Source organism: Pygocentrus nattereri, chromosome 27 (genome assembly GCF_015220715.1).
Source record: "Pygocentrus nattereri isolate fPygNat1 chromosome 27, fPygNat1.pri, whole genome shotgun sequence".
In the NCBI taxonomy this organism is placed as follows: domain Eukaryota; kingdom Metazoa; phylum Chordata; class Actinopteri; order Characiformes; family Serrasalmidae; genus Pygocentrus; species Pygocentrus nattereri.
The window spans coordinates 8882720-8898414 of NC_051237.1; the positions used below are offsets into that span (position 1 = coordinate 8882720).

The 15695-nt window shown below is 40.0% G+C and overlaps 1 protein-coding gene across 2 annotated transcripts in view; it reads right to left on the minus strand.

Annotated features, from left to right (window-relative positions):
- calcr (calcitonin receptor) overlaps positions 1–14714 on the minus strand; it is a 58935-nt gene extending 44221 nt beyond the window's left edge. For both annotated transcript variants that reach the window (XM_017694863.2, XM_017694854.2), the window contains exon 1: positions 14432–14714. The gene's annotated coding sequence lies outside the window, so the exon portion shown is untranslated. The remainder of the gene's footprint in view (positions 1–14431) is intronic.
- Positions 14715–15695: the final 981 nt, after the last annotated feature.

Below are 15695 nucleotides of genomic sequence, written 5' to 3' on the forward strand. Positions count from 1 at the left end.
GACGAGGTACAATGAAACAACGATACAAAGACTGGCAAACGCAAGGGGCAAACACAGGGCTTAAATACACGGAACAATGAGGGACAGGTGAAAACAATCAGGGGCGGAGTTACAAACCAAAACAAGAACACATGGACAGGACTGGGAGGGGCCAACCGTGACAGTACCCCCGCAAAGGCACGCACACCAAGGCGTGCCACACAGAACCGAAAACAAAACAAGAAAGCAAAACCCAGAAAGACAAAACCAAACTAGACAACAGGCACAGACTCAGGAGCAGAGGCAGAACAACTAGAGGCAGAAACAGGCACAGAGGCAGAACCACAAGAGGAAGAACCACAAGAGGCAGGAACAGACACAGACGGAGACACCAGACACAGGAACAGACGAAATAGAACGAGAACCAAAAAAAAAAAAATAAATAAAGGAGGGAGGACGAGGAGGCACAACAAAAAAAAAAAAAAAAACGACGCCGACCGAGAGACGACCGGAGACACAGGACGAGGAAAACAAGAACGCACAAAAGACCACGCAAAAGACAGGGGAACAGGCACCAAGACAGACACAGGAACAGGAACCACAACAGGAACGGGAACCGAGACAGACACAACAGCAGGGAACAGGACAAAACCAGGGACCGAACAGGGCAGAAACAAAGGAACAGAAACAGACACAGGAGGCACAGAAGGACCACGGGGAACAGAGACAGAAACGGAAGGCCCAGGAGGAACAGACACAGGCGAGGGCGGGACGGGCGGGAACAAAGGGGATGCAACGTCCACGGAGGCAGGCGGGCCTGCTACGACGTCCATCTCTTGTACAGGAGACAGCAATCTACGCATCCAAAGGAGAGTCTCTTGTAGTGTGAGACTGCTTTGATGCATGAAGGGCGGGTCCGGAGGCGCGGCGACTGGCGGCGGGTCCGGTGGCGCGGCGACTGGCGGCGGGGTGCGGCCACGGGATCAGATGTGCCGCGGGGTGCGGCCACGGGATCGGGCTTTCGGGTTGGGGACCTCTGCTCTAACCTGGAGGAACACAGACACTGGACCCACTCGGCCGTTCCCAAAGCTCACTCGAGCGATAGGCAGCTCGCAGCGACGCTTGCGAACGAGCCGAGTCCCACAAAACGGGTCGTCTGAATGCTCCTGCACTGCAGGTCGCTCCTCCCTGCAGTGGCGCTCAAGACGGGTAGACCCAAGGCGCTTACCTGAGCTCTCGTCGCCCGAACACAAGGCGGGAAGGTCCTCCGCTTTCTTGCGGGACCGACGAGACGCCCGTGTTCCCTCAGCGCCAGGGGACTTGCTGTCTCCGGCTTGGTGGCGTTGGGACACGGCGAACTCGGGCTGCTTTGAAACAGCCGGAGTTTCGTCCCAACGGAACAACCACATGCCGGAGTCTCGCTTACCTGCTGCGTCCTGTGTTGGCCAATCTTTCTGTAAGGGGGAGCGAGGAGGCGGACGCACACGCTGAGATAAGCGAGATTTATTACGGGCAAATCCAGGGTCGTGGTCAGAACAGTCCAGGGTCAATGAGCCGACATGTACAGAGTTAGGGTAGGACATAACAAAGACTAGAGTCAACACAAACAAAGACCAGGTACAATGAATCAACGATACAAAGACTGGCAAACGCAAGGGCCAAACACAGGGCTTAAATACACGGAACAATGAGGGACAGGTGAAAACAATCAGGGGCGGAGTTACAAACCAAAACAAGAACACATGGACAGGACTGGGAGGGGCCAACCGTGACACCATCTGTGACAAATTTCAAGAAAATCTAACAGCTGTTTTGACTTGCAGTGGGAACTTTACTAGTGGTACAGTGTAAACTAATTTAATAATAATAATAATATATTATAATATAACAATGTAATAATAATAATATACATACAATTATATTCGCTGTATATAAAATGTTAAAAATAGCTGTTTTACAGCTGATCATAATCCTGACACTCTCCACATCTTTCCTGAATATCTGTATCAATTTCTCCTCCATTCACTACTTAGCAACATTCTACTATCTGACATTAGCTTGATCAAGCTTTCAGAGTCAAGATTGGTCAAAGGTTTTATAGAGAAATGCTCCATTGGCTCTGGTTTAGGTTAAACTGTGTTCTTGTTCATTGTGAACATAATCGCATTATTGTTTTTCTCTCAGTTGGATGGACAAATATATTTATAGCAGCCTTGACTGCTGATGTCATAGATCCAGTTAACTTTTTTTGTTGTCATGCATCCCTAGTTACCATGAGACATCTTCCCTTGATTAAAATTAGAATACCAGTCCAACGTATTCGGCTAAATCAATGACATAATGTTCACTGCATAATTTATTTGTATCACTAGATATTTCACTCACCATTGAACAATAAAGCCATAAAACCACCCTGAGGTTTGGATGAGAGACAGCTTCCATATGTGCACACTTGTTTTAGACTGATGTTCAAAAGCATCGGAATAATTTCCCGTACGGCCTGCTATCACACACATTCCGTAACTCAGGGGAAGATAAGTTGAAAGCCCCCTTGCGCTCCTGCCTAGTGGCTAAAACATTACAAAGTGTTCTTTGAGTGCTCTCTAGATGACCTCATCTCGTTCATGCTATTTAGACCAGTGGCTTTTGCATCTCAGAGCGGACCTTTACAGAACTATTGAAGTATCCGCAGACACCAAAAAAGACCCAAATTATAGCTTATGCAACAATTTAAGGAAACAGCTCAATGTGTTTCTGTTTGTGAAATTGCTGAAACTCTCCTTTCAAACAGCAGGCCAGATGTCTTTAGATTTAAAATGCATACATAATATACATGCATACAAAATGCATACATGTACATGCATATACAATTACTGTACCTTTAAATCTAAAAACATCAATTAAGTAAATTTAAAAATGAGAAATTTAATAGGAATAATTAAATGGTGAAGAGTGGTGAAAGATCCCAGCACATTACTGTGATTTTTAGCTTTACAGAGTTCTCAATGAAGAAAAGCGCATTTACTTTAATCAGCTTTTATCAGTAGCTGACAAAATGATTCAATTTACTGCTCACACGTGTGCACTTGGCCTGCAGAGAGAATGTGCGCTCGGGTCTCTCCATCTGCCTGCATTACTCCCACTGGCAGAAAAGCAGCCATTTGGAGCGCCGCAATGGCCTAGGCAGGTAAGTGCCCCACTATTAACTAATTAGTGAGCAAACGAGGCGAATGCCTTTTAAGAGAGGGACACCAAATTCAGAGAGCCTCTCCCCTGAATGCTGCACAGCCTGACTGGTACACATATTTTCACAGCATATATCAGTCCAGCACAATCAAGTCACAGGACTGTACAGTCATATGCAATAGTTTACACAACCCTTGTAATTATGATTTTATAAGTGAAATAAGTTAACACACCCTCTCCAGGGACCACACCTCTGCACGTTTTAATGCAAAAAACAATTGTCCCCTGTACAAAAGTCATGGAATATATGAGAGCCTATGAGGAGTGCAGAGTGGGAGCCGAATGTCAGCACAGAGCGGCTTTCCAGAAATCCAGCACCCTCAGCAAATTTCTAGATTGGGCCATCACTTCAAGCCGATGCCCATGACCTTATTATATATGTATATAAGGAGAATATACATAATTACATATTATCGCTGTCCAATGAAAAACAAGTATCTCAATTTTTTGAGATTTTTACTTTCCTGTATTATTTGAGTTCAACAGTTGTCTGTTACATTGTGTGAAAATTTCATGATGATTGGACCAATAGAAATGCCCCAAAACTGCTTAAAATAAAATCTCTTTCCATTAACTTACACTTAAAGTAAAGAATGTTTTGGCACTCTGCTTTAAAGTTACTATTCATTTAGGAAATCAACAGTTTTATTTAAAAAAGCATTACAGCATTCTCAAAAATTTCTTTGTTAAAATTCCAGGCTTATTACATAAAGAAGGCTCATTATTCAGTAGCTACAGGGACTTCAATGCAAACCAGCTGAGCTATTCTTAGACTGCAGAAGTATGTAAGAAAACTTTGGGGCCCCCTGACCATGTAAGGGGTTAAAGATAAATGTTGTTGGGAGTTGTTCGGAAATATCTGTGCTATTATATATTATAATTAAAGCAATACAATCTAATTTGTTAGTCTAATAGTCTATTCATGTAATTAATTATTTAATTAACTCATAAGTCTTTCCTTATAAGTCAGCTATAATTTGTTATATTCAAAATTCTCACAAGTGGATGTACAGTATTTTGGCATAAAACTCATCATGTAATTTGACAGGGAATGTTTAAACTTTTGCATATGACTGTATATCAGAAATGGTCACTTTATAGAAGAGGAAACACATTGATAACTTTAATGTATGCACTGTACTGAAGTAATTTTGACCAATCATATTTTTCTATTGGTCCATTCATCATAAAGCACACTATGTAAAGGGCAGCTGGTGTTTTCAAACAATGTAAAAAATAAAAGATGAATAAACTGTCATAGCTGGTGACAGGGTTCTGCTATGACAGCAAGATTATGCTTGTGATACTGTCCTTTTATCTAAAATATTTTTATGTAAGTATTTGATGTAGACAGTGGGTGTGAGTGTAAAGAGATAAAATGGTTGCAGACACTTGTTTTGCAGTTGAAGGAAATTATGTCCTCATAAAGCTCAGTGAATAGGCATATTTTTTGCTATTGAATCACATTTTATTTTTAAAGTTGTAATTAATCACTGTGCAGTTTATGAGAGAAGTAGCACCATTACTCAGCGCTGTCCTGTGTTTCCACACTTTTCTAAATGGGAAGTCAGAAGCCAGGAAAAGTTGTAGTGACCACATAAAAGCCTTCCTCAGTGATGGATGGTGGTGGACATGGTGTGTGGGACTGACACCTGGTAAAAATCCACATGGTAGCATCAGATTTTAAACCTGAAAACACGTGTGTAGAAGCTAAATAACCGAACGTGTTCGCCAAGCTTGGCTTTTTATTGAAAGGTCAACATATTTTTGAAATACACAGACATTGTCTTCGTTGGAATACAAGCACTGCAGAGAAAAAGGAAAAAAAAGATGGAGTTTACCTCTGAGAAAGCGTAAGAGACAGGCCAGAGCTGCTTGTTAGAAGCCAGGTCTGGAGTTGACATATATATGGCTCAGTGAAAGCATCTCCATACTATGTTAATCCTGCGGTGGCATATAATTCAAACCTTTGAAACGCTGCTCTCAAAGTCCAGAAAAAAAATGCACACATTCTTTTTGTGTGTGCTTCCAATTACAGCAGGCTCTCAGAGACCGTGTCTACCTATCTTCTGCTATCTCGTTCTCCCTCTCAATCTCTAATTCCCCTCGCTCGCTTTTTCAGTGTTTGATTATGAAACAGTAGCATTATATGATGTTCCATTGTGCTAAATCCATTTTAATCACAGACTCTGTTTTCCCATTGTGTTATATGGCATGGACTTCAAATTAAATGAAAAAAAAAAAACTAATTTAGCTTTTTTATCACTTCATTTTCAGAATATTAAAAACATATATACTGAATGAGTAAAATAATGAAGCTTTGGCAACATGAAATTAACCCATTAATGTCATTACACATAAAATGTAGACAGATGGCACAGCAAATAATCTAGAATTATGTACATTTTGTCCATGGATCCATATTACTGTGTGAAAGTCAGACCTCTGCTCATTTACTTTATTTTCAATTAAAATGGTCAGAGTCAGTAAAAAAGCTGAAAACATGTAGTTAACAGAAAGTTCCAGCTTCAATATAATATTTTTTTATATTTAGTGTGTCACCCTTTGTCTTTTTTTATTATTATTATTATCTTTCCTTCTTTTTGGGACACTTCCTTTCAGTTCAGTTTATCTGTATGGATATTTTTCCACACCTTCAAAGTGAAGTTGTTGGTTGCATTTTTGCTTCTCACAATCCAACCACATTCAGTAATGTTGAGGTTTAGACTCTGAGGTGGTCAGTCCATTTTTCTGAAACCACCAGCAACTTCTTTCTTTACCAGTACCAGTTTCCTGACAACTACATGTCCTTTCATACCCATAGCACTGAGTTGTCTTTTCACTGTGGAAGGATGGACAGAAACACCTGTGGAATTTTCAGATTTGAAGCGTAAGTGGAGTTTGGTTTTAACCTCTCTCTCAAAGATGGAAGCTTTAACCACTTAAAATCCCAGGTTTATTACATACTAAGCCTTTTATTCAGTAACTACAGGGACTTCATTGCAAACTGGCTGAGCCATTCTTAGGTTATAGAAGTGTGTATTGTTTATCTGATGGTGACAGTTTTAGCGGTCTACCAGGTCTTGTGTCTAATGTCCTCAGAAATCTCTCCTGAAAAATGAATTTGTACTTACCAGCCATTTAGACTGGACATTTGGACTAATTCTGATGCATTTGCAGAGAACTATACACGTGCAGATGCACAAAAATCACTAAACACAAAGCAATCGAGGATAACACTGTCACTATGCAGCTTATAAAGAAGCTGGTCAGCTAGTGAGGCTCAAAACACATGAAAGGCAAATCATCACAGCATCTTTGAGACGAATCCTCAAAAGCTCTCCACTGCACACAGCTTGCATGTGGCTTCCATGCTACTGTCCTGAAGGTCTCACTTAAGAACAAATTTACCATTAGATATCTACTTTTGTGAATTTTTCATAGACTTATAAATGTACAAACATTTTAGAGAGCGATGCATAAAAGAGAAAGAGAGAGGGGGGGTGCGGTTTTCTTAAGAAAGGCAGTAATCTATGAGGAAGAGACGTTTTCTGCAGCTTTGAGAGAGTGAGGGAGAAAGAGACCAAGACAAAATAAGAGAGAGAGAGTGAGAGATTTCACTGAAGGAGAGAAAACGGTTCCTCTGGGACCTGTCAAGTTTTACAGTGGAGTGCTTCTATCCACATGGCTACCTCAAGAGCCTCTGGACTGTAAAGACAGACAAGGTGGTCTCTGACCTTTACACTGCATGGATGAGGGAATGGAAGAAAGGAAGTAGCACAAAGCTGTAAACTAAAATAAGGCAAGATGTAATGTAATAGCTGATATAAAAGTTTGTGTGTAATGTAACAATTATTACAACCACTGCAGTATTTTGTGGTTAACTGTGGTCTGTGTTTTCAGTGTGTTAACTGTGTGTTACAGTCCTTAAAGGGATTCAGCACTGATGGGCCTCACAGAGTAAGAGATGGAAGATAAATGAAAAACAAAATATGAAACTTTATTGTATTTATTGTAGTGATGTAACAGCTCACAAAATTCAGCATTAGATTCAATACAGTGGTGAAACACAGTTCAATACAGTGTTGCCTCAAATCAATAAGCAGTGGCTGGAAACGCGTCATATGTTAAGAATGTTATTTTTATTATACAGTTTATTAGAGTATTCAAGATTATAAAATCGTGCTCTATAGACTCTACAGAAGTTTGTAAGCAAAGGTGACATTGTGAAGTTATGTGTGCATTCTGGCAACTGAAGCAAAGCATTCTCTCACTGACCTCAGTCAGACGTAGGAGCCAGTTCAGGAACTGTCTGGTGTTATTTGTGATAAAAAATATCTGAATGTTGTGTTCATGGTTGTTTGAGTAGTTATTTGTCTGGCAAAGGGCTCTGAAAAGAACACGGACCCCGTGGGGATTCTGTAAGATTTTAACCCCACGTGAGGCAAATAACTGCACAATAACTGCACAGCTGTGTACACAACACCCAGTTACTGGGACTGTCACCTATGAACTATAGTGTTTTTTAACTGTCCTACACTGTTAGCACAGCGGGTAACAGGCTAACTGGCTCCAGCAGTAAAGGACAGGCTTTAAGTTTGAATCTTTACTGAGTCACTGTAAAAATGCCACATAGAAAAAAATAATAATGGTACTTGGATGTTACAAGCTTGAGATGTTAGTGTTCACGATGTGTCTACCATTAAATAAGAAATAAATCACTGTTTGGAGCTAATAATGGAAACTATAAGAAAAAATTATAAGAAAAAAGTTGTGCTTTACAGTATCCTGATCTAATGCTCTAGCCACAAGCTAATGTATGTATGTGTGTGTATGTATATATATACATACATATATATGTGTGTGTGTGTGTATATATAAAAAGAAAAAAAGTTGTGCTTTACAGTATCCTGTATATATACATACAGTATAATGCGCCTCAACACAATTCAGTCCAGTACAATACATTATATTGTTACACCACAAAATTTACTGTCCTCTGATCAATATCTGGTTGTTGTGTAAATCAGAAACAAATTTAAGAGAAAAGGAGAACAATGATTTTACGACCATCAAATAGTCTCAATATGTGCAATAAACTTGCTTATTCCGTCCATTTTGCCTTATAGGCTTAGCACTTTAACACAGCACTTATTTGACTGTTTTATTATGTGTACTCCTTATATTTTACTGTTTCAGTTTTAGTGCTGATTTGCTGCTTCTCTCATTCGTCCATTGACTGATATGTCTGTTTCTCTTTCAGCCAGTCTGCAAGCCAAATGTCCCACATGGTCAAAATAGAAAGGTCCACTAAGATTACCCTGTAAATACCTATTCATATGTAAGCGTTTTCTATTTTAGTCTATGTTTTCAGAGCAGTTTTTATTTTTCTTTCATGGACCTTTTTGATACATTCTTCATTACAACTGTGCTCAAACAGTTAACTGAGTTCCTATAACCTCACATTCTTCTTCTTTCTGCAAAAAAGAATCATTTTTCATCCTATATCTTTATTGATCATATTGCGCCCTGTGTATTGTCATTGTGTATCATATCCTGCCGTGCGTATTGTAATGGCAAGCGCTATTGAGAGGACAAAATATTGATTGTAGTTGACGCAGCCTCTCCAGTAGGGAGCTGCTGACAGGCTTGAAGGTCCATATTTAATACTAGTGAAGAAATCAGAGGCAGTTGCTTCTGCAATAAGTCTTGTGCTTCAGACAGGGCAGGCTACGGGATAAAGCACGAGAAAGGCCAGTGTGCAGTTCAGAGACGAGCTTACATAAGAATTTAAACCACACTTCTTACGTTTTGCAATTCCGCATAGTTCTTCATATTTTTCTCTGGGTTCATTTTTGAACATTTACTGGTGGTATTTTAGTCGGCCTCATTTAACAAAACTCAATTAAACAGGCGTGTTTAATATAATCCTCACACTACAGATTCAGCACTTCCTAGTTCTTTTTTTAACCATTAATTACATTTGCTGGAGTACTGTGGATGCTCATTAAATAAAAGATAGGATCATCCAAACTGCTCTGCCAGTCAGAGGTTTGAAATAACAGTTTAGCATTGCAAGTCAATTCAGTCCAGCATGATCACTTAATAGAGGCTATTACACGATGCACAGTGAAGACTGACAGCATCTCAACAAAGGCTGCAGCCATTTTAAAAGTCAATTGGCATAATTCTTAGATTCAGATATGACAGTGTGCCCAGAAAAGGAAATATTAGAGCAAAATGCTGGAGCAGGAGACTGCTCTATCTGTCACCAAGCGTCTGTCTGAGATATCATACTGAAGTGAGTCTCTCAGCATCCATAATTATTCTCTTTTCAATGGAAAACAGCCAACAGAAATATTCTTTCCATCTTTCCTTTGTTAAAATTAACGTTAGGCTTGAGTAAACCTCTGGACTAACAAGACCTGTGATTTTTTAAACCTTACTTTTTAACACCACTTTTGCTCTAAGGAAGCAATTATGCATGTGCTGTCTACCTCATTGTCTGTAAGAAAGCAATCATCTCGTGGCAATGACACAAGCAGCAATGGCCTGAAGGGACAAGGCTGTGTGATCCCAAACCGCACCCATTATCAATGAGAGAGAGAGAGCAAGAGAGAGAGAGGGGGAGAGAGAAAGAAGGAAAGAGAGATACACTCTGTACCAGTCACACATTGCCTTTTCCCATTTACTTGCCCGCGTGTGCTAGAGAATCAAGCCAGGTAAAAAATTGTTTAAAAAAAAGAAATAAAAGAACCAAATTGGCTACAAAGAGTCAAAATAAGTGAAACTGACACGACTGCTTATGAGAGATTACAATTAAACACCTCTGTGAGCGTGAGCACGAGACAGCAGTCAGCAGATAACAGATTATGGAGCAATAAAACAAGACAATAAGAGACAGACAAAGCCATGGAGAGGGATGGGTTTGGGAGGGTTAACGATAAGCAGGTCGGACATCAAAATCACAAAGTTTTGACCGCTTTTAAAGCTGATTCGGCATTCCCTAATAATGAGTGTTACTGGGGTTAAAGGTATATGTTAGCATTTTTCAACCTACAGTCTATTACCACAGACGATCATTTTGATGTGTTTGCATTTAAAGAACAGAAAATGTTTTGACTTGAGCAGACTTGTAATTATAAGTGTGTTTTGAGTCTCTGGGTTTTCTCTTCTTTTATTACATACAACAGTCTTTTCCATTGTAATCCACAATGCAGCAAATGTGGCAGATAGAGATCTTGAAAAATGCTGGATTATTATCCCTAATATTAGAGGGAGGTTCCAGTGTTTATCACATATAGAATATTCTGTTGTGCCCCCCCAAATATATTGACAGCCAACCAAGCATAATATGCTCCATTTTGACAATTTCCAATTGCCATTTTGTCACATTTGTATAAATTCCAAAATATTCATATTGTTATGTAAAAACAAGGCCACACTTTGCATAGCAAGAGACGCATCAACAACACATGAACACAGCAGCTGCTCTATATATTGTGTGGAAACCATGATGAATTGACCAATGGAAAGGCTCTAAAATTACTTTAAAACGGTTGTCTTTGCATTAACTTAAAGTTAAGAAAATATTTGTCTTAGTATTATAAAAGTTCCTTTTTTGGAGATATTTTTTTGGACAGCAACACTGTACTACAGTGCTCGCCCGGACGCTCCCCCAACCGACCTTTATGTAACGCTGTATGCTTTTCTTTTACTGTCTACCTCTACCGCTGTGTTGCGTCAAATTCACTCTATGACCAGATAGTGAAACGGAAGTAGGTTCAGTCGTAAGCAGCTCGTTTTCTGTTATTTTAGGTGAAAATAAGTAACACATCCTCTACAAGGAAAAAACTAAAAAAACTTTAAATTTTTTGAAGAGACTTATTTTCACAAGAACCAACAAAACATGTCATTTGACCAGGGGTACCCAAACTTTTGCATAACTGTGAGTAGGAATTTGTATTAAACAGTGAAAAGTAAGTCAGCAGGAACAAAGGAACCAAACCTACAGACAGGGCTGAAAGTTTTTTTAATTCATTTAATTTAATTAGAATTTATTGCATATTTTATAATGAGTTTGCAGTTTAGAAGAGCTACAATTTTAATGATGTTGTCTTAACAACTTTTAAGTGGGAAAATGTAACCCAATAACATGGAGCTTGTAAACTCCCTGTAGATGCGGTTGACCATGTGCTGCATGAAAACCACACAAGCACAACCACAGCTAACCATCAGTCCAGAACCCTCTGTTCATGGTTCAAGCCTTAAGCCAGAAGAGATGGATAAGCTGGACTTCCTGGCTAAATAATAGGCCTGGACCTTAACTGAAAATGATCGCAATCACAATTGCGAATTATACGACCAATATATTAAGATATTTTGACCAGATTGTGGAGCCCTACCTACAGATCTGCCACTTTTTGCTCAAGCAAACGTACATCAAACATCATGATCTGCTGCAGGACACTGTCTACATTACGGTGCTCTTAAAACAGTTCACTCAAGCAAGCGTTTACAGAGCAACTAACTCACTCATGAGTCTAAACAAAACACACAACCCGCTTTCAGAGCTGAGCGCTAATGGAAATGAGTGCTTTTATCAGACCCGTGCAAAAGCCTCATCTAAAAAACTAAATCGGGCTCCATAAATGAAGAGACTAATAAACAAGCATCTTCACCTCCCCCCCTTAAATCAATGCAATTATGGTGAATACATCATATCCAGGGAGGACTGTGATGACTTGATCTTTAGGCTACTGAATTTAATTAAACTGAATAGGTAATGAAAGCTTTACTCAGAAGGGATGCTAAATTCAATGTTATTCAAAGCATTCAGGAGACGTGCTGTCTCTGTGGTATAGAGCAGCAGCTTTGTGGTACAGAGGAGTCTATACTACAGCATGGAATTATACTGTAGCTCCACCTATTGATACAGCATCTTCTGTATAGAAGACATACACAAACACAGCCACCTCAGACTGAAAAAGAAACAGTCGCACCTGCGATAAAATAACTGTAAATCAGATTAAATGTGATCAGATTTCCATAGGCAGATTTTTTTTACACTATACTGTACTACACAACACTGAATAAACATCACATGCTCTTTGTCATATAAAATAGGCACGTAAATTAAATTTGCAGGGCTTTATTTGATGCATTTAATGTAATGATCAAGAACAATTATTAATGCTGTATGCCAGATTGAATCATATTTCTAACCCCATCTGAGTTAAATATGTTTCTACTAATCCAGCTGTCCACTTTGTGGTCAGCAAAGCTCAGAAATTAAACTTCAACAGACTCTAATACAGTATTTACACATTGCTGCAGCAACTCCGTCAATTATTTACTCTACAAAAACCCTTTAGGTTCAGGGCAAGTATCGCTCCTGTGCTAAACTGACTCGACAACAAGTAAGTATTGTAGACATGGCGTGAGACCAGGGGAGCGTATTGAACAAACACCCATAAATAAAACATGAGCCATTAGCTCAATTAAGACGAGCGCACAACAAGTGAAAGCCTGTCACCCCAGCAGGCTGGGACTTCAGAATATCATTGACATACTGTTGCCGTGGTGTGTGTTCCACACCACTGGACAGTGCCTCTGTTTTGGACACGGCTTTAATCTGTGTACCTGACTAGATTATCTCTGCAACATTGTGGCAGAAATCAAGTGAAACAGACGGGCTGATGATGACTGGATCTAAATCATGCTGGAAAAAAAAATGAATGCATGGATGTTTAAAGAAGGTGACAGCATCAAGCTCGGGGCAAGAAACCTCATATTCCTCTGTTCCTCTCCTTTAGTGCACCTCAGAGTTCAGACCAAGCTCAAAGCGATGCGTTCAGTTCCAGGGAACATGCATGTATCTCCATAAACAAAAAACAATCTCAGGATGGTCTAATGTTGCGCTCAGTGCACTCCTCATTTCCTTCACATTTTGGCAATGGGCTCGTGCAGCATAACAACAATGAACACTGTGGGTTTGTTCATTTAAGGAATCATGTAAAGAAATGTACTCAATTTTCCTACTTATGCCAAGTGTAGTAGACCAGCCAAGACATATTAGGTGTCCAAAGCTTGCTGCTTTGGTGTTGCACTGAAGCTATGAGGCTATTCTGTCCAAAAAGTAATGGAAAACAATGTAAACTTAAATCCTTTTTGGGTAACACAGATGTCTATTACTCAGTAGATCCAGGACATAAACTAAAGAAGCAAACTTCAGCTACATTTGGGCTAAAGAGAAAGCAGTGCACATAGGATTTTTAACATTATTAGACGTTAATTTTATTTGGTAAAAAGGGTCATTAAAATGTTAACAGGTTAATATGAAGCCTATAGTGCTGCTTTTGTGCTTTTGTTGTAAACTTGTTCAACTTTTATAATTACAGATTCTCTAACCGTTCAATTTGTTCTGCCTGCCTATACGATTTCCTAATCGCATCAGCGAGAGAGAGAGAGAGAGAGAGAGAGAGAGAGAGAGAGAGAGAGAGAGAGAGAGAACCTGCAGTGTTTCCAATTTTCCAATTTTAAAGAAGAGACAGTGGAGCACTGCTTCCTACACATTGTGTATAAAAGGTGGATTTTCCTGCCTGAAGAGGAAATGTGTTTTTACTCTGCACTATCGGCATGGTGATTCAAAAAAGGGGGACGTGACTGCTGCCAATTTTCTTGCTTTAACAGACAGCCTGATTACTCCATATATCCATGTACTGAATGGGTTATGTGGGCACAGACACACACCTAATGTTTTATTACTATAAATAATGAATAGACCTTAAGAGATGAAAGCCTACATATCCGTCTGCTCCCAAAATAGACTCTGTTACTGCTTTTAACTGCTGTGCCTCATACTGTTCTCCATTTCACAGCATATTGTGAGCTGGTGTTTGCTTGTAAGTGTATTACTGGATTAAAAAAAAGATGCTGGATATTGATTTCTTACAGTTGGATGCACATATTTAGAAACCAGAAACCTCCCACAGGACAGGATCTCCATCTCCAAAGGCAGCCCAGCATGTATGTCCCAGTGTTGCCTCAACTAACTGATCCCAGAGGTCACTGTCAAGTCCACAGGAGTGACAGTGGACTAAAAGGCATTTAGTTTCAAAGCGTGCAACAGCATCACTGGAATACCACACGACAAAAAAGACAAAAAAATGACGACTGCACTAGTTAAGCAGAAACAACGCCTTACCGTTTCAGGGTTAAAACTTCTCGCTTCCTCAGTTCTCTGCTCAGTTTATTGCTCCTTACAGCGCACAGCCAGTCAAACTGAATTCCATCATCCGCAGCTCTGATGAGTTGCTGTGTGGCTGAACCTTCACTTTGCTCTTTATCTCCACACGTTTTCAAAAAATAAATCGGTCTGCTGACGTCAAAAATGTCGCTATTTAATGGCTTTTTCTTTTTTGTGACCGCTGCTGTGTGGACATTTTGTGGACGCGAAGGTCGCTGTCGTTTCAGTTCAACGAGCCGGTTAGTCCAAGTGCATCTAAGCACACTCGCCAAGCCACACGCGTTATTTTTTTCCACACCCGTTTTCGAGAGAACACCGCCCCCGCGTCCGAAGATTGGCTGAGAAGATCCCGCCACCTGCGTCAGGATTGGCTAGTAGTGCTAAGAGTGATCTACTAGCCAATCCCTGCGCTTGTGGGCGTGGTTTGTCGAGTAACCGAGTACGAGTGGGGAACCCAACAGAAACGTCCACATACAAAATAAATAAAAAAAGAAGGAAGACAGAGAGAGGAGAGAGATTTGTGTTCGTGGTCGTATCTTCTTTTTAAATGAACGAAAGCGGAGGGAAAAGTGGAATCACGAAGAAAATATAGCAAAGAATATCAGTAACTTGAACACTTAATTAGAGTGTTAGAGGACATAAAGTTGTTATTTTAAATAATCGAAATGAACAAGGCGTGTTGTTTCTTATAAAGTCATGTAGCCTTTCAGTGACTAATGGCAGATATCGATTCAAAAGATGGAAGAAAACGTCTATAATTGATACACATTTAATAATGCAGTCTGTAAATATTGTGACCACCTTAATAAGGTTGTCGTGTCTCCTTTGTTGTTTGTCCGCAGCATTTTCTTAGCTAACGTGTTAATTGGTGCATTATTCCAAGGGTTTCCCCCGATTTTTCCTTCAGTACATTACAGCTGGTCTTGGTATGCCCTGCTAGAAAAAGCAGGTCACCAGCACAAATTGTATTTTGTATGCTGGTCATTCAGCATGACCATCCTGGGCGGCTAGCTAAACAATCTGAAACCAGCTAAGAGGAGCATGGTCCGTGCTGGACTGTGCTGCTTTTTCAGCGGGGTGGGTTGGTATGCGTTTCTTTACGACTTGGGGTGCTCACAGGTTTTACAATGAAATCCTACTATACTGAATACTGTGCCATCCACAAGCATTTTCGGTCGCTCAGTCGGTTGCTCTTGAGTTTTGATACCACTGAGTGTGATAA